This window comes from Lepus europaeus, chromosome 5, assembly GCF_033115175.1.
Source record: "Lepus europaeus isolate LE1 chromosome 5, mLepTim1.pri, whole genome shotgun sequence".
Lineage (NCBI taxonomy): Eukaryota > Metazoa > Chordata > Mammalia > Lagomorpha > Leporidae > Lepus > Lepus europaeus.
The window spans coordinates 129,423,010-129,443,156 of NC_084831.1; the positions used below are offsets into that span (position 1 = coordinate 129,423,010).

Sequence of the window (20,147 nt, forward strand, 5' to 3'; positions counted from 1 at the left end):
TACTTTATACTTTGTGTTTCTGTGTGGGGGCAAACTGTTTAAATCTTTACTTACTAAATACTAAATTGATCTTCCATATATAAAGATAATTGAAAATGAATCTTGATGTGAATGGGATGGGAGAGGGAGCGGGAGATGAGATGGTTGCTTGTGGGAGGGTGGTTATGGGGGGAAAAGCCACTATAATCCAAAAACTGTACTTTGGAAATTTATATTTATTAAATAAATGTTAGAAAAATAAATAAACTATACCCTTAGAAGTAAGTCCATGGGAATATATGTGGAACAATACAGCTCTACAGTTACAAACTTCCTAATCACAACTTTAGGAATATGGTGATTCTTCCCACCCACATTCCCTCCCCTCTTCCTTCTACCTCTCTTATTCCCACTCTTATTTTTTACTAGGATCTATTTTCAATTAACTTTATATATGTATAACTAGCTCTATGTTAATTAAAGAGTTCAACAAATAGTAAGAAAAATAAATAAATTGTTCCTCAACAGTCAAGACAAAGGCTGTTCAAAGTTATTGCTTCTCAGAGTCAATTTCACGTCTACAGATTGCCTTTTAGGTGCTCTATTAGTTATTATGGGTCAGGGAGAACATATGGTATTTGTCTTTGGGACTGGCTTGTTTCACTAAGTATGATGTTTTCAGGTTCCGTCCATTTTGTTGCAAGAGTCCAGATGTCAGTTTTTGTTTTGCACTGTTTTGTTTTGCCACTGTGTAGCATTCCATTTTGTACATATCCTGTAATTTCTTTATCCAGTCTTCAGTTGACAAGCATTTGTATGGATTCCATGTCTTAGTTATTGTGAATTAAACTGCAATAAACAAGGGGGTGCAAGTAAGTCTTTCATATGCTGATTTATTTTTTGGGTAAATGCAAATTTATTATTTGGGTAAATTCCTGGGAATTTACCCAAGGGTGGCTGGGTCATATGGTAGGTCTATATTCAGATTTCTGAGGTATCTCCATACTGTCTTCCATAGTGGCTTTACCAGTTTACACTCCCACCAGCAGTGGATTAAACTACTTTTTTCCCACATCCTCACCAGCACTCATTTCATATGAAAGTCATTCTAACAGAAATGAGGTAAAACCTCATTGTGGCTTTGATTTGCATTTCTCTCACTGCTAGTGATCCTGAGCATTTTTTCATGTGTCTGTTAGCCATTTGGATTTCCTCTTTTGAAAACTGTTTAAGTCTTTTGCCCATTTCTTAACTGGGTTATATATTTTGTTGCTGTTGAGTTTCTTGATCTCTTTATATATTCAGGATATTAATCCTTTTTAAGTTGTATAGTTTGCAACTATTTTGTTCCATTCTGTCAGTTTCCATTACCTGATTTTTTTCTTTTGCAGTACAGAAGCTTCTCAATTTGATGTAATTCCATTTGTCAATTTTGGTTTTAATTGCCTGTGCCTCTGAGTTCTTTCCAATAAATCTTAGTCTATGTCAATGTCTTATGAGGTTTCCTCCATGTTCTGCAATAATTTGATGGTATCAGGTAATAGATTTAGATCTTTCATCTATTTTTAGTGGATATTTCTTTAAGGTGTAAGGTAGGGTTCTTGCTTCATACTTCTGCATATGGTGATCCAGTTTTCTTAGCACCATTGTAGAAGAGATTTTCTTGCTCCAGAGATAGATTTTAACACCTTTGTCAAAGACAAGTTGGTTATATTCCATTGGTCTATCCATCTGCTTTTGTACCAGTATCAGATTATAGCTGCCCTGCAGTATGTCTGGAAATCTGGTATTGTGATGCCCCCATCTTTGCTTTTGTTTTATAAGACTGCTTTATCTATTCAGGATCGCCTTTGTTTCCATATGAATTTCAGCATCATTTTTTCTACATCTGAGAAGAATTTCCATGGTATTTTGATTAATATCACATTGAATCCGTAAATTGCTTTCAGAAGAATGGACATTTTGATGATATTGGTTCTTCCAATACATGAACATGGGATATTTTTCCATTTTTTGTACCTTTTATATCTTTCTTTAATGTTTTATAATTCTCATCATAGAGATCTTTGTCATCTTTGGTTAAATTTATTCCAAGGTATTTGATTTTTTTTATAGCCACTGTGAATGTGATTGATCTTAGAAGTTCTTTCTCGGCTGGCGCCACAGCTCAATAGGCTAATTCTCCACCTTGTGGCATCGGTACACTGGGTTCTAGTCCCGGTCGGGGCGCCAGATTCTGTCCTGGTTGCCCCTCTTCCAGGCCAGCTCTCTGCTGTGGCCAGAGAGTTCAGTGGAGGATGGCCCAAGTCCTTGGTCCCTGCACCCATGGGAGACCAGGAGAAGCACCTGGCTCCTGCCTTTGGATCAGCGTGGTGCACTGGCCGCAGTGCGCCAGCCACGGTGGCCATTGGAGGTGAACCAACGGCAAAGGAAGACCTTTCTCTCTCTCTCTCTCTCTCCCTGTCCACTCAGCCTGTCAAAAAAAAAAAAAAGTTATTTCTCAGCTGTGTATACAAAGGATGTTGATTTTTTGTATTTATTTTATATCCTGCTACTTTGCCAAATCTTCTATGAGTTCCAATTGTTTCTTATTGGAGTCTTTGGATCCTCTCTATATAGAATCATTTCATCTGCAAACAGGGATAGTTTGACTTCCTCCTTCCCAACTTATACCCCTTTAGTTTATTTTTCTTGCTTAATGACTCTGGCTAAAACTTCTAGGACTGTATTAAATACTAATGGTGAGAGTGGGCATCCTTGTCTGTTTCCAGATCTTACTGGGAATGCTTCCAACTTTTCCCCATTCAGTAGGAAGCTGGTGATGGGTTTGTCATAAATCGCCTTGATTGTATTGAGGAATGTTCCTTCTATACCCAATTTGCTTCAAGTTTTCATAATAAAAAGAAGTTGTATTTTAGCAAATGCTTTCTCTGCATCTATTGTTCTTCAGTTTATAAATGTGGTGTATCATATTAATTGATTAGCAAATGTTGAACCATCCCTGCATTCCAGGGATAAATACCACTTGGTCAGGGTAGATGATCTTTATGATATGTTGTTGGATTTAATTGGTAATATTTTATTAAGGATTTTTGCATCTATTTTTATCAGAGATATTTTTCTATAGTTCTCAATCTGTTTTATCTTTTCTATGTTTGTATTATGGTGGTGCAGGATTTTTAGAAGGAGTTTGGGAAGATTCCCACCTTTTCAATTGCTTTAAAGAGAACAATTTGAATTAGTTCTTCTTTAAATGTCTAGTAGAATTCAGCAGTGAAGCCATCTGGTCCTGGGCTTTTTTTTAATTGGGAGGGTTTTTATTCTGGTTCAGTCTCCATCTTGGTTATTGGTCTATTTTGATTTTCTATATCTTTGTGAATGAATTTTGGTATCTTTCTAGGAACCTATCCATTTCTTCTAGGTTTCCTAGTTTGTTGGCATACAGCTCTTTGTAATAATTTCTGATGATTCTTTTTATTTCTGTGGTCTCTTTTGTTACATTTCATTTTCATATCTGATTTTATTAATTTGGGTCTTTTCCTTTTTTTTTTTTTTTTTGGTTAGTTACTCCAATGGTGTATTTTAAAAAAATTTTTTCAAAAAACCAGCTTTTCATTTCACTGATTTTCTGTATTTTTTTGTTTCAATTTTGTTTATTTCTTCTCTAATTTTAATTATTTCTTTCTTCCTACTAGTTTTGAGTTTGGTTTGTTGTTGATGTTCTAGGTCCTTGAGATCCATTGCTAGCTCATTTACTTGGTACCTTTCCAATTTCTTCATGTAGGCACCAACTGCTCTACACTTCCCTTTTAACACTGCTTTTGCTGTATCCCATAGGTTTTGATGTGATGTATTGTCATCTTCATTTTTTTCCAGAAATTTTTTGATTTCTCTTTTGATTTCTTCTATGATCCACTGTTCATTCAGGAGCATGTTGTTCAGTCACCATGTGTTTACATATGTTCTAGGGATTCTTGAGTTCTTGATTTCTAGCTTCATTTCATTGTGGTTCTAGAAGATGCATGGAATGATTTTGGTTTTTTTGAATTTGCTGAGACTTGCTTTGTGGCCTAGTGTCTGATCTATCCTAAAGAATGTTCCATGTACTGATGAGAAGAATGTGTATTCTGGCACTATGGGTTAAAAGGTTCTGTAGATATCAGTTAAGCCCATTTGGTCTATAATGTCAATTAACTCTGTGTTTCATTGTTGGCTTTCAGTCTGGTTAATCTGCCCATTGATGATAGTGAAGTATTGAAGTCCCCTGATACTAGTGTATTTTAGTCCATGTCTCCCTTTAGATCTATTAACTTTAAGTAGCCAGGTGTCCTGTAATTGGGTGCATATACATTTATGATAGTCACATCTTCCTTTGGTTTGATCCCTTAATCATGACATAGTGCTCTTCTGTATCTCGTGTGTGTGTGTGTGTGTATGTGTGTAAAATGAATGAGCATCTCTTATTATGGGACAGAGCGTGTGAGAAGGGCTGGTCCCCCTGGAGCGCAGATGTTAGTTACAATCAAATGGCTTCTATCTCCTGCAAGCCGGGTCACCCCATCCCCACGGGCACGCTGCGCTCTCCTGCCAGCAAGCAGCCTCGGGTCACATTCTCCGCACACGTTCCCCCAGGGCCTGCAGCTCAGCCAGCACCAGCACCTCCTTGGGCAGGAATGTCACGCACCTTCTGTGCCCAGAAGTCCTTGGGGAGCGAGAAGAGCTGAGTGGTGTCTATGGCTGCCAGGCCGCTGAGATTCAAGGCCCCTTCCTTGGGCACCAGCCCGATGGGTGTCTCTCGGGCACTCTCCTCGTCCTCTAAGCGCTGGCAGGTCCAGTCTAGCACACGAGAATTCTCCCCAAAGCCTGGCCACAGGAAGCGGTATGCCTCGTCGCACCGGAACCAGTTGACAAGGAAGATGCATGGAGCTGGGCCCCCTTGCACCCCTCCATGCTCAGCCAGTGTTCTAGGTAGCACCCAAAGTTGTAGCCGAAAAAGGGCCGCATGGCGAACGGGGTCGTGCATGACGATTTTGCCTTTGTACTCAGTTGCTGCAGGGGACTCAGAGAGCATGGCACTGCCCACGAACACCCCATGACGCCAGTTGAAGGCCTCGTAAACCAGGGGTACCCCTTTGGGTCTGCAGCCTCCAAAGATGATGGCATCAATGGGGACACCCTCTGGGGCCTCCCAAGCTGGGTCCATGATGGGGCACTGCCGAGTCGGGGCACAGAAGCGAGAGTTGGGATGTGCACAGGGCCCCTGGTCACCGGGTTTCCAGGGTTTGTCCAGTTAGGAGGTCACGGTGACACCAGGTGGAAGGGGTTGGTCGATGCCCTCCCAGTACACGCCTCCATCGCTGTTCTCAGTTGGTAAAGAGAGTGTTGCTCTGGATTGTGGCCATGGCATTGGGATTGGTGGCGGCAGAGGTGCCAGGGGCCACACCGAAGAAGCCGTTCTCAAGGTTGATGGCCCGGAGTCAGCCTTCGCTGTCAAACCTCATCCAGGCGGTGTCATCCCCCACATACTCCACTTTCCAGGCTGGCAGCGTGGGCCGCATCATGGCCAGGTTCGTCTTGCCACAGGCGCTGGGCTGGGGAAGGCGGCTGCTACGTAGCGCTTCCTCCCTGTGGGGCTGGTGATGCCCAGGATCAGCATGTGCTCCGCCAGCCAGCCCTCATCCCGGGCCAGCCGCGAGGTGATGAGCAGGGCAAAGCACTTCTTGCCCAGCAGAGGAGTTGCCACCATAGCCGCTGCCGAAGAAGAGGATCTCCTGCTGGTCAGGCACGTGGCCAACCAGGGTTTTCTCTGGGTTGCATGGCCACTGGCTCACCGGATCCCCTGGCCCAGTGAGGGGCTGGCCCACGGAGTGCAGACACTTGACAAAGTCACCATCTCCCGGGGCCTGAAGCAGTACATGCTCCCCCCAGCCACATAGGCCGAGTAGGTGAGCTGTACCTCGATGCGGGCCAGTGGGGGAGTCCGGAGCAGTGGCCCATGCTGACAGAGAAGCACTGTACGTGTGCAGTGCCCTGCACGCAGCCCGGAGATCCTCTTCTTCCGGACAGCGGCTTGGCTGGAATCTCTGCTGGGCAAGCAGTGCCTTTGCCCAGCTGTCACATCGGGCCCCACCAGGTTGGCATGGCACCGTGTCCCGCTGAGAGGGGGTCACGATCGCCATCTTCCTCTCTACGCGTACCACATCCTTGGGGTCTGTGCGGGCCAGCCAGAAGTTATTGTAGTTGGGGAGCTTTCGAATAAGGCCCTGCTGCTCCAACAGGGTCAGTGTGGCGGTATTCTCAGCCTCGGTCCCAGAACAGATGTGGATGCTCTCTGGTTGGCACAGGCGGGCACTGCGCTCCACAAAGTCCGGGACTCCAGCAGGCAACTGGCTCAGATCTCCACTGAGCACGCACAGGGTCTGGACCCTGCGGCATGACAACCAGACCCAGGGGCTCAGCCCAGGCCAGCTAAGCCGCAGGCCGGGGAGGTACACAGCGGCAGTGGCACCAGGGCAGGGGCTGCGGGGTGGTCGCAGAACCGATTGGAGGCGGGGAGACGTGGGAGACATGAGAGATTGGGAAGTAAGGAGCAGGGCGAAGCAGCAGGATTCTGTATCTGTTTTAACAGTTGTTATGTTAAAGTCTATATTGACTGATATTAGGTTGGCAACACCAGCTCCTTTTTGGTTTCTATTAGCATGGGCTATCTTTTTCCATCCTTCCACTTTCTGTCTGCATGTATTTTTGTGATGAGATGTGTTTCTTGTAAGCAGAAAATAGGTGGGTCTTGATTTTCAATCCATTCAGCCAGTCTATATCGTTAAACTGTATAATTGAGACCATTTATATTCAAGATGACTGTTGATAAGTAATGACTTGACCCTGCCATTTTTCCATAAATATTCCTGTTGTTTACTTTGGATTTCTTTTATATTCCTATTGGTGGGTTTTCTGCTTTCTCATTCTTTCATAATGATGGCTATTTTTCTGTGTTTCTGTGTGTAACATATCCTTAAGCATCTTCTGTAAGGCTAGATGAGTGTCGACATATTCTTTCAATTTCTGTTTGTTATGGAAGGTATTTATTTCACCTTCATTCATAAATCCAAGCTTTGTGGGGTATAATATTCTAAGTTTACAGTTTTTTTTTTTCTTTTAAGACTTGGACTATATCAGCCATTCCCTTCCGGCCTGTAGAGTTTCTGATGAGAAGTCAGCTATGAGTCTAACTGGCAAACCTCTAAAAGTGATCTGGCATTTCTCTTGTGCCCATTTTAGAATCTTCTATTTATGTTTTACTGTGGAAAATTCGACTACAATGTGTCATGGTGAGGGTCTTTTCTGGTCATATCTGTTAAGAGTTCTATGTGCTTCCTCTACTTCAACATCTCTTTCTTTCTCTAAATTGGGGAAGTTTCTGTAATTATGTCACTTAATAGGCTTTCTTTTCCCTCTCTCTTTCCACTCCTTCAGGAACTCCTATGACCCATATGTTGATTGTTTGTAGTATTTCATAGATCTCCAACATTGTTTTTAAGCTATTTTCTTCTTGTTTTTTGTTTGTCTGACTGTAGGATTTCCAAAGATTTGTTTTCTAATTCAGATATTCTTTCTTTTCCCTCATCAAGTCCACTCTTAAGACATTCCAATGCATTTTTTATTTGATCTATTGAATTTTTCATTTCTAAAATGTGATTTTGATTCCACTTTATAGTCTCAACTTCCTGGGAAATGTTTTCATTCGTGTTATATATGGCTTTCTTTAGACCATGGATTTGCTTCTGATTTTTTTTTTTGAGTAATCCTATGATTAATTTTCTAAATTCCATTTTTGGCATTTCCTTGGCCTCTTCATGGTCACATTCTAATATTGAAATGCTGTACGTTCCTCTGGGGGAGTAGTGGTGACTTCCTTATTCTTGTTTCTTTAATTTTGACTCTTTTTTTTTTTTCAGCATTTGTGGGGTTGATTTTTAATTTTTTCTTCTGTTGGTTTTTATCTTTGGGGTTATGTTTCTGTGGCTTCGTGCAGTGTCTTACCTTTCAGTGAATACCAGGAGGCATGTGGTGGCTGTGGCTGGAGGGCTCTGGTTTTTGTTTATAGTGGGGCTAGTTTCCAGGGTAACACCCACATTGGGCGTGGTAGAACTCCAAAGCCAGCTATGCCCTACACCTCTTTGTGTAGCTACAGAGGCCCAAACTGTTAGCATATAGGTGCTGTTGGTGAGGGCACGCCTCTGTCTCTCATGGTTGCGCAGCCACCTTCCTGCCAAGCTCTGAGGCAGTGGGTGGTTCCCTCCTCTGGTAGCTCTGGATCAAGTGTGCACAGAAGAGTCCCTGGTCTAACGCCTGCCCCCTCGCTGCCGGCAGCACTGCCTTCAGGTGTCCAATCTCAGTGAGTTGGTATGTACAAACCTGCAGGCTTCTGAGTTGTAGCACTGATTCAAAATGGCGCCCACTCCCTCTCTTGGCTGGGTCATGGGTTTTGTTTTGGAGAGATTAGTTTGAATCAACCATCTCCCTCCACTTCCACTAGGTCCCCAGGCAACCTACATGTACTGCCAGCTCCCCAGGCTCCAGTCCGGACCTGTGCCACGCTCTCTCTGACTCTATCCCATGCATTGGTGCAAATGAAACTCCCACTGCCATCTCAAAACTGCTGCCAGCTCTGGCTGTCTGCCACTGTGGTTGTGTGCACGTTAACACTCACCACACAGTTTCAAGCTGTTTCCCCTCCTCCTGTGGGGCTTCCTAGGTGGTCTCCTCTCCTCTCCTCTCCTCTCCTCTCCTCTCCTCTCCTCTCCTCTCCTCTCCTCTCCTCTCCTCTCCCCTTCTCCACTGAATGTGAATCTCCTACCCTATTCTCCACACTTTTTTTACTACTGCTGCATAGCTTGCTGCTTCCTAATCTGCCATCTTTGCCCCCCACCCCACTGCCCACCATGGTAATTTTAAAAGGTGGGAGTGGGGGCCTGCACTGTGGAGTAGTGAGTAAAAGCCATCACTTGAGATGCCAGCATACCATATGGGCACCGGTTCAGATCCCAGATGCTCCACTTCCAATCCAGCCTCCTGCTAATGCACCTGGGAAAGTAGTGGAAGATGAGCCAAGTCTGCAGGCTCCTGCACTCACATGGGAGACCTGGAAGAAGCTCCTGGCCCCTGGTTTTGGATTGGCCCAGCTCTGGTCATTGTGGCCATTTGAGGAGTGAGCCAGTGAATGGAAGATCTCTCTCTGTCTCTCATTCTCTGTCTCTCTTTGTAATTCTGCCTTTCAAATGAATAAATAAATATTCAAAAAAAATTAAAAAGTAAGGGATCTTTGAAAAGTGATTAAATCAGGAGAACTCTGCTGTTACGAAGGGATTAGTGTGATATAAAATGGCACTAATTTACATTGTCTGTAGATTTTTTGTTTTGTTTTGTTTGTTTTTTGACTTCTGCCTTTCTGCTGAAGACATAGCAAGAGGGCCTTCAGGCTTTCAACAGACACTGAAACGCACAGTACCTTAGGTCAGCATTGTAGCATAGCTGGTAAACCTGCTGCCTGTGACACCGGCATCCCATGTGGGCACTGATTCATGGCCTGCCTGCTCACTCTTAATTCAGCTCCCTGCCAATGGCCTGGGAAAAGCAGCAGAGGATGGACAAAGCATTTGGGGCCTTTTTCTCACATAGGAGACCCAGATGAAGTTTTTGGCTCCTGGCTTTGGCTTGGCCCAGCCTCAACCGTTGCAGCCATCTGGGGAGTGAACTAGCAACGGAATATTCTCTCTCTCTCTTTCTCTCTCTCTCTCTCTCCCTTTTCTTTTCCCTCTTCCTCCCTCCCTCCCCCCCAACCCGTAACTTTGACTAAATAAATAACCTTTAACTAAATAAATAAATCTTAAAAAAAAAAAGAAACTGGTAGCATCTTGCTGTTGGCTTTCTGGCCCCTAGAAAAATAAGAAGTACTTTTTTTGCCTTTTAAACATTGCACAGTCTGTGGTATTTTGTTATAGCAGCACAAATAGTCTAAGACATTTACATAAAAGAAATTATCTTTGGACTAAAGGTATCTAAAAATAAAACTCCCCATCATACAGAATCCTGAAATATTAAATATGCTATTCAAAGATGTGGGAGGGAATGGGAATAAAAGTGTTTATTCTTTACCCATTTTGTTCAACATTATCCTGAGAGTTAGCTAATTCAGGACAATGAAAAGAAATAAAGTATACAAATATTGGAAATGAAAACATAGAACTATATTCATCTGTAAACAACATGATTGTGTACATTGAAGATCTCATGAAGGTAAAGGGAGAAATGAAAAATTTGCTAGTACTGTTAAGTACACTTAGCAGAATCACAGAGTTCAAAGTTAACATAGAAAATGATTGTATTTTTATATACAATGCTGTATGCAAAAAATAATTGGGACATGAGGTATAGACATATATATGATTATCTCTACATGTATATACTTATACTTTGAACAATTATGATAACATTTGAATATATCAAAATATAAGAATAAATGTTGGCCAGTGCCGCGACTCACTAGGCTAATCCTCTGCCTGTGGCGCTGGCACCCCGGGTTCTAATTCCAGTCAGGGCGCCAGATTCTGTCTCAGTTGCTCCTCTTCCAGTCCAGCTCTCTGCTGTGGCCCGGGAAGGCAGTGGAGGATGGCCCAAGTGCTTGGGTCCTGCACCCGCATGGGAGGCCAGGAGGAAGCACCTGGCTCCTGGCTTTGGATCGGCGCAGCATACCGGCAGTAGTGTCCATTTGAGGGGTGAACCAACGGAAGGAAGACCTTCCTCTCTGTCTCTCTCTCTAACTTTGCTTGTCAAAAAAAGAAGAAGAAGAAGAAGAAGAAATGTAACAAAAGATGAGAAGAGCTCTACATTGGAAGCTTAAAACATTGCTGAGAGAAATGAAGAAAAGATGTGCCTTATTAATGAATTGGATAATATTTTTTAAATATTTATTTGACAGGTAGAGTTATAGACAGTGAGAGAGAGTTAGAGAAAAAGGTCTTCCTTCCGTTAGTTCACTCCCCAAATGGCTGCTATGGCCGGTGCTGCACTGATCTGAAACCAGGAGCCAGGTGCTTCCTCCTGGTCTCCCATGCAGGTGCAGGGCCCAAGCACCTGGGCCATCTTCTACTGCCTTCCCAGGACACAGCAGAGAGCTGGACTGGAAGAGGAGCAACTGGGACTAGAACTTAGCATCCATATGGGTTACTGGCACCGCAGGTGGAGGATTAACCAAGTGAGCCACAGTGTCATCACCAGGTAATAAATATTTTAATGTGTTATTTATCCTTAGATTATCTAAATATTCAAATCAAAATCCAAACAGACACCTGGAACCAAGACTTTGATTTTAATGATATTCTCCAATTAAAAGAACCAGAGTTAAGGTGAGAAGTGCTTAGTCCTGTGACTGAAACAGAAAACATGTAAGATTAGACTGGAGCATCTTCTGGAGTCATAAATTAAAGTGCTCAAAATAATAAGCATTGGGATATTTCTAAGAGATGTAGCAGTTAGTTGAGCAAGACAAATAAATTGGCACTGTTATTATTATCCAAAGGATGAAATAAACACCCATGAGTCCACATCAATATAAATAAATAGTTGAATAAAATGTGTAGGGGGTGCATACAAATTTCCAAAGAAAGAGAATTCCCAATAATTTTTGTAGATTAGCTCCCCATGTAAGGAAGTGAAGACAACTTTCCATTCCTTCACTTTGGGCCATGCTTAATGACTTTCAGAGATTGTAATGCTGAAAAGGGGAAAATTAACTTTACTGTGGAGAAACCGAACTAAATAATCTCAGCCAGGTGATCAAGGTTAATATTAACAGTGAAATCATACTGATGTGCATTGTATTGATATGATGTGGTAAGGATAGTACTTCACCTCTAAAGCCATCATTCCAAAAACCCATCTAGTCATGGTCAAACCATGAGATGAGTCTCAAGTGGGGGACATCTTATGAAATATCTAACCTATACTACTGAAGAGTGTCAAGGATACAGAATCAAGGAAAGCCTTCGAAAATAGACAAGAGGTGTCTAAGGAGATTCCTAATGCAGGTCATAAAAAAGAAAAGGAGCATTGAGTAAAATCTAAGGAAATAGTGAATAAAGAATGGACTTTTGCTTAAAATAACGTACCAATAGTGGCTCATCAGTTGTGGCAATGTATCATACTAATGCTGAGTGTTAGAAGGGGAAGATTGGCATGAGAATTCTCTGCACAATCTGCGACTTTTCTGTAAATGTATATCACTTCTAAAATACAGTTTATATAAAATATTTTAAATTATTCAATCGATGTTTTTATGATTTGATAAGCTGATTATAAAGTTTATATTGGTATACACACATCTTCAACAGTAAGATGATCAAAATAAAAATAAAACTCCAGTTCTGGGCCTGCCTCCACAGCCTGACTCCTGATGGTTTCAAGCCAATCCCAGCATAAGGCTAGCACCCACAAAGCCCACCTTTGGGCCAGGTCACCAGAACAGCACTCATGGAACAGCATTCAAACCAGACTTCAAGCCTGATCAGTTCCTGGGCAGCCCCAAGGGCACAGGATCCAGACTGACCAAGAACCATGCCAGCCCACAAGGCCCTAGGTGTCAGGCCTGCTCTATTGCCAGACCAGCCCCTACAACACCTTCAGAATCAGACCCCAGTTCCATGCTGGTGCCAGGTTGGTACACATGAAACTTAGCTCCAAGTAGTCCCCAAGACCTCATGCTGGAAGTCATGGTCCCAAAATCTATGCCAAGTCCCACAGATAAAGCTCTATTAGACCCAAGATTCAATACCACCCCTGCAAGCCTAGGTTCCATACTGGCCCCCACAGACTTATACTCCACTACCATCCTTCCCAATCCACATTTCACACTGGCCTACGTGGACCCAGGACCCTGACCTATCCTTACAAAGCTAAACTCTAGCCTTAGTCCAACCTGTAGAACAAAGCTGGCCCCCATGTCCTCTCTCAGACATAACTTCTAGGCCAGCACCTTATCTTAGTCAAGAAGAGCTGATTGGAGGTATTTTGTAAAGAAGATACACTTATTCAGCTCACAGTTTTTCAAGGCTAAACTTCCATGATCAGGCAGCTCCTTCTGTTTGGCCTCTGATGAAGTGAGCCCCGTCTGGATCACAACACGATGGAGAATCAGATAGGGAAACTGCAGTGTGCCTAGGAGGTCAAGTGCGTGGGCTGGTCTCAGTTTCTAACAATTTATTCCCATGAGGATCATCATCCTATAAGAAGTGCATTTATCTCTTCTGTGGGTGCTATTTTCTGTAAGCTAACTATTCTAGCACGTCAACACTGCCACACTGGGGACGAAGATTTGGGCATATAAATTTTGAAAGGACACACTAAAACCATATACAAACCATTTCACATTGGCACACTCAATCTCCAGACTGATCCTGACAAAGGTTTGAGTCTTATTTTCATGGCCTGTCTCTTGACTAGCCCCTATTCCAGTGGGCCTATTCCAGTTCTAGCACCAGAACCACTCCAGGACCCAGATTCCCCACTCAATTATGGCTCTGGGGTCATCTCTGCTGACCCAAGACCCAAGACCCAAAGGAACCATGCAGCTCAGGTTTCAGAGTGACCAAGCACTATGCCAGAACTCACTGTGGATTTGGGTTTAAGGGCTGCCCTAAGTCTGGCCAGTATCCATGAATCCAGACTTGAGAATGACCATTGCATATTCAGGCTCCAGTCCCATACCCACAGATCTGGGCTCCAGGATTACATTATCAAATCAGTCACAGATCTACTACAATGGATGCTGGTGCTGGCTGGCCCTTGTGGACCCAGACTCCAGACTCAATCTCACATACCAATGTGCCAGGCCTACCACATGCTAACCCACCAGCCTACCTGAGAATTCCAACTACAAGTCCGCTGTAGAATGTACCAGACAACCTGTCCAGAAGTCCGGATAAGCATACTCTGCAAACTGCTGACTTCTCTGTGGTTGCCAGTGTGAGACAATTGCAGTAAGTGTCTGCTTCTTCAAGTGAACCCAGAAGGATCATGAGCAACATATTAGGAAATCAAACAGCTCCACAGCAAACAAATAAATAATCCAATTTAAAAATGCACAAAAGATCAGTTGGACATTACTGAAAAAAATACGTACAATTGTTTAACCAATACAAGAGAACTTCAAAAAGTTCATGGAAGAATTAAGTTTATTTTGCTGTAAAAAAATGAAATCCCTTTATAGTTTTTTTTAAATACACATTTCTATAAAATTTTTGAATCCAGTTATACATGGATTTCTGATTCTTTTGCATAAAAATAAACTTCTCCTTCAAATTCATTTTTTAGAAGCATTTTAAAGTACTCTCTACATGAAACAAAAGCTCAACATCACAGATAATGCAAATCAAAACCACCATGTGACATGATATCACTGAAATTAGAATCCAAAGATAAAAGATAACAAGCATTGGTGATTGTATGGAGATACTAGAGCCTTGCATAGTGTTAGTGGGAGTATAAATTAATAAAGCCATTATGAAAAAAAGTGTAGAAGTTTCCCAAACAATTAAAAATAGAACTGTCATGCAATATAGTAATCCCACTACAAGGCATATACAAATCTATGCTCTCTCATGCTCACCACAGCATAATTATCCATTGCCAAACTATAGACTAAATGTGTTTGTCAACAGATGAATGAAAAAAGAAAATGTGTTATAGGCACATAATTGAATACTACTCAGTCTTTACAAAGGTGAAGATGTTGTCATTTTAACACTATGTAAGAACCTGGACAACTTTATGTTAAGTTTTGGAAAGAAGCTAAGCACATGAAAACAAATGCTGCATGATCTCACTAATAATGTGTAGTCTGAAAAAGTCGAGTTCATGGAAGCAGAAACTACAATGATGGTTACCACGTGCTGGAGAAAGGGATACTGGAGAGACGTTTGTCAAAACACAAAAAATTTTGCCTAGACTAGAGGAATAATTTTACAATGTCTATTGTACAACTTGGTTCTTATAGTTAATAGCAATGTGCCATATACCTGAACACTGATTGATAAGCGAGTACAATGTTCATGTATCTCCTTGATTAGACTGATTGATAGCCAACAAGTCAGTAAGAAGATATATCAGGGGACTGGTCTTGTGGCATAGAATGTAAAGTCACTACCTGCAATGCCAGAATCCCAAATGGGCACCAGTTCATGTCCCAGCTGCTCCACTGCCAATCCAGCTCCCTATTAATAGCCTGGGGAAAGCAGTAGAAGAAGGTCCAAGTCCCTGGGGCTCTGCCACCCATGTGGGAGACCTACAAGAAGCTCCTGGCTCCTGGCTTGGCCAGGTCTATCCCTGGTCATTTCAGTCATCTAAGGAGTGAGCCAACAGATGAAAAATCTCTCTCTCTGTCTCTTCCTTTCTCTCTGTAACTTTTTTAAACAAATAATATTTCATAAAAAAGACATATCAATCAGTGAGACAGATAATTCACAAAGAAAAATATATGAATGGACAGGAAACATTTGAAAAGAAGTTTAGCGTTTTTGACCATGAAAGCATTACAAATTAAAGCAACAATGATGTATCATTACACATTCACCAGAATGTATAACAGTAAAGACTGATAATATTAAACTTTGGTGGGGCCGGCGCTGTGGTGCAACATGTTAAAGACTTGGCCTGAAGAGCCGGCATCCCATACAGGCGCCAGTTCTAGTCCCGGCTGCTTCTCTTCCAATTCAGCTCACTGCTATGGCCTGGGAAAGCAGTAGAAGATGGCCTAAGTCCTTGTGCCCCAGCACCCACGTGGGAGACATGGAAACTGTTGAAATCTTTACTTAGTATATACTAAGTTGATCTTCTGCATATAAAGATAGTTAAAAATGAATCTTAATTAGGGGTGAGATGGGAGAGGGAGTGGGAGATGGGATGATTGCAGGTTGTACCTTAGAAATTTATATTTATTAAACTAAAAGTTTTAAAAAAAAGAAGCTCCTGGCTCCTGGCTTCGGATCGGCACAACTCCGGCCATCGCAGGCAACTGGGGTGTGAACCAGCAGATGGAAGGCCTCTCTCTCTGCCTCTCCTCTCTGTGTAACTCTGTCTTTCAAATAAATAAAAATAAATCTTTTTTAAAAATATTAAACTTTGATAAGAATACAGACCTGTGGCAATTTTTCATGGCCTGCTAGGAAGACTCAAAATAGTAAAATCACCTTCAAAACTTTTGTAGTTTCTTATAAAGTTATATGCCATCTACCTTATAACCAGTATTTCTGCTTTCAAGTTCTTAGCCAAGATAAATGAAAGTGTATGTACACAAAGACTTCAGCAACAACGTTCATAGCATCTCTGTTCACAATAACTGAAACAGAAAGTATCTCAATTGTCCATATATAGGAAAATGGACAAATCATGATACATTTATGCAATGGGAACTCAGTCACAAGGAGAAATCAATTATAAATATATGAATATACAATTACAAAAATAAAATTTACAAATTTAAACAAAACCATGAAGAAAACAATATTATATTATTCCATTTATATGAGGTTAAAAGACATAGGAAAAAATTTATAAGGCTAAAATTCAGGACATTCTATCCTTTTGAGTTTGGGGTTGAGAAGTTATTTGGAACTGGGGAAATAATGTTTTATTTTGTTATAAAATTCAAGCATATTAAACTATACACTTATGGTGTATACATTTTCCTCTACATCAAACACACCACAATTGAAAAGTAAGATCAAAGAAAAAAAGGCAAAAGGAACCTGGATGTATCAAGACCTCAAAATAAAGAACGGGGCCATCAAAGAAGGAGGTACCTTTCTCTGAAGGGAGGAGAGAACTTCCACTTTGACTATGACCCTATCGGAATAAGACCAAAGTCAGCGAACTCTAAAGGCTTCCATAGCCCTGGCAACTCATGACTAGAGCCTAGGGAGATTACTGATGCCATGAACAGGAGTGTCAAATTGTTAAGTCAGCAACAGGAGTCACTGTGTACTTACATCCCATGTGGGATCTGTCCTTAACTGTGTTGTCTAATGTGCAGTGATGCTATAACTAGTACTGAAATAGTATTTTTACACTTTGTGTTTCTGTGCGGGTACAAACTGATGAAATCTTTACTAATTATATACTGAATCAATCTTCTGTATATAAAGAGAATTGGAAATGAAAAAAAAAAAACCTGGTGTTAAATTGGAAATGGCATAGAAAATTAATTAATTTTTTTAAAAAAATCATGTAGGATCTCTGTCTTTAATGTGCTATACACTGTTATTTAATGCTATAACTAGTATTCCAACAGTATTTTTTTCACTTTGTGTTGCTATATGGGGGCAAACTGTTGAAATCTTTACCTAATATATACTAAACTGATCTTCTGTTTATAAACAGAATTGAAAATGAATCCTGATGTGAATGGAAGGGGAGAGGGAGCGGGAAAGGGGAGGGTTGCGGGTGGGAGGGAAATTATGGGAGGGGGAAGCCATTGTAACCCATAAGCTGTACTTTGGAAATTTGTATTCATTAAATAAAAGTTTAATAAATGAAAAAAAAATACCAAACTAGCTCTGCACTACTGACCCTCATTTTACATGAGAAAAAAAAAAAATACTTTCTGTACTACAACAGACTAACGCTTCATGGCAAATGCAGTAGGGATCCATTTTTAATCAGCATGTTTCCACAGTGCCTAGTATCAGAAGAGGAAAATTAAGTATTTGTTGAAGGAAATTGAATGTTTACATAGTGAAGACATCTGAGTCATTTCCAGAATTTAATGAGTCAGTGGGTTCAACTCATTCCAGAGGACTAAATGCCCTACACCGAGAATTCCACTGAGATTCTTTAAAAAAAAATTATTTATTTGAGAGGTAGAGTTACAGACAGAGAGAAGGAGAGACAAAGATAAATCCTCCATCTGCTGGTTTATTCCCTAAATGGCTGCAAGGGCTGGAGCTGCGCCAATCCAAAGCCAGGAGCCAGGAGCTTCTTCCAGGTCTCTCACACAGGTACAGGGGCCCAATCATTTGGGCCATCCTCCACTGCTTTCCCATAGTGGAGAACTGGATCGGAAGTGGAGCATCCTGGACTAGAACCAGCGCCAGTGCCACAGGCTACTATGCCACAGTGCCAGCACTTGAAATTCCTTTTTTAAAAGATTTTATTTTATTTATTTGACATGTAGAGTTACAGTCAGTGAGAAGGAGAGACAGAGAGTAAGGTCCTCCATCTGCTGGTTCACTCCCCAAATGGCCACAATGGCCAGAGCTTCACTGATCTGAAGCCAGGAGCCAGGAGCTTCCTCTGTGTCTCCCACATGGGTGCAGGGCCCAAGGATTTGGACCATCTTCTACTGCTTTCCCAGGCCCTAAGCAGACAGCTGGATCAAAGAGGAGTAGCCAGGGCTAGAACTGCCGCCCATATGGAATGCCAGCACTGCAGGTGGAGGATTAACCTCCAGTGCCACAGCGTTGGCTCCCTGAAATTCTTAAAATAAATCTTTTAGGCAATCCATATAATCTGGTGTTGGTTAACAGAAGATGTTGAGACCCTTTTGCTATGATTTATCTTGTGAGATTCCTACTTAGTTTTTATCTTTTCTAGTAGGAAGAGGAAAGAATTAGGAGAGCACGTTGTGTCCACTTCGAGGAAATGTGGAAATATTCTGAATATGCCACCAGGAAGGGAAGCTTTCAAAGCATGATTGATGGTATGTTGCTGAATTTGGAAAATTCCCGACTTCATCACCTCTTTGGTTTACTTCTGTACAAATACAAAATGCCAGCTAGTTTCCCTAGGAGCACCTGCCACAATGAAGTAATTCTTACACGTATATGAACCTGTGGGTCTATACTCACTTTGAAATCATAAGTCTGTTTAAAAGAGAATAATGTTACTTAAGCTAGGGCAGGAAATTTCAAGAGCAAGATCACGTATCGAGCAAGGGCTCACCTTCTCTAGAGGAGAGCAATCTTCCTGGTTGTCTTTCTGCTCCCTGCTCCTGGGACATCCCGAATCATTCAGTTCTTACTCCAGAGAGGAGTTATTTAGCAACCACAAACCACATCTTTTGGATCTAGCACTCCTCAAAACACCCCGTTTTTCTTAAATTGCTATGCCTCTCTGCTAAATATGTTGCAGTCAAATCACCAACTGCGTATCTCCTGACCCCATGCCTCAACCCATTTCTAGAGCTTATCTACCTTACCTCACCTTCGCTACCTTATATGAACTTTCCCCCTCTTCTCTGATTCTGAATTCTCATTACAGTTTAGACCTCATGACCACATTTTTTCATACTTCAGATCTGAGCTTGTCTAAAGTCAGTAATAAGCCTATGATTTAACTTCATGGTTTCTGAATCCTGTAAAGATGCTGGCTTTAGACAGCAGTAAGTCACCATTGTCAAAATCTCACTTGGAGCCTGTTCTTAGGACTGAGATGCAATGGGATGCAGCGAGTACAAACTAAACCTTTAGATTCAGATGACTGGATGACATCCCTGGTTTCATCTTGACCATGTTGTTGAAGACCCCTCTGTGCCCCCATTTGGCTCATCTTGAAAACAGCTGCAATATTAAGATTCAGGAATAGTATTGCAAAGGGAAGTACCTAAAATAGCATATGTGTCACAAAGAACTACGTCTAGCATGTTTTAAATGATTAACAACCAGGGGATGCCTGGGCATGAGCTGCGCTTCGTCCCCTCAGGGATGCCCTATGGCCCCGCCAGCAGCCCCCATTCTCTCGGGACAGCGGACATTCTGCCAATGGTGACGACAAACAGAGCGGAGCTGATGCGGAGCGTGAGTCTTGGCAGAGAATGACAGGTGATGGCTTTTGTCACCGTGTCCTGCAGTGACTGGAAAGTCTGCGGGGCCCAGGTGCATCTGTGAACACCACAGGCCGGGGTCTGGAGTCCCATCAGGTCGCCTCCAGCAGGCCTCACCATGGTAGTGACGGGAGCCAGATGCTGACCTCCAGGAAGCTTTTTAAAGGCACTTATTTATTTGAAAGGGAGAGTTTCAGAGAGATCCTCCATGCACTTGTTCACTCCCCAGTGGCCACAAAGGCTGGATTTGGGCTGATCAAGAGTCAGGAGCTTCTGGGTCTCCTAAACGGGTGCAGCT

The 20,147-nt window shown here is 42.1% G+C and overlaps 1 pseudogene; it reads right to left on the bottom strand.

Annotated features, from left to right (window-relative positions):
- Window positions 1-4,584: 4,584 nt before the first annotated feature.
- LOC133759256 (phosphoenolpyruvate carboxykinase [GTP], mitochondrial-like) lies at window positions 4,585-19,027 on the bottom strand (annotated as a pseudogene).
- Between the last annotated feature and the right edge of the window lie 1,120 nt (window positions 19,028-20,147).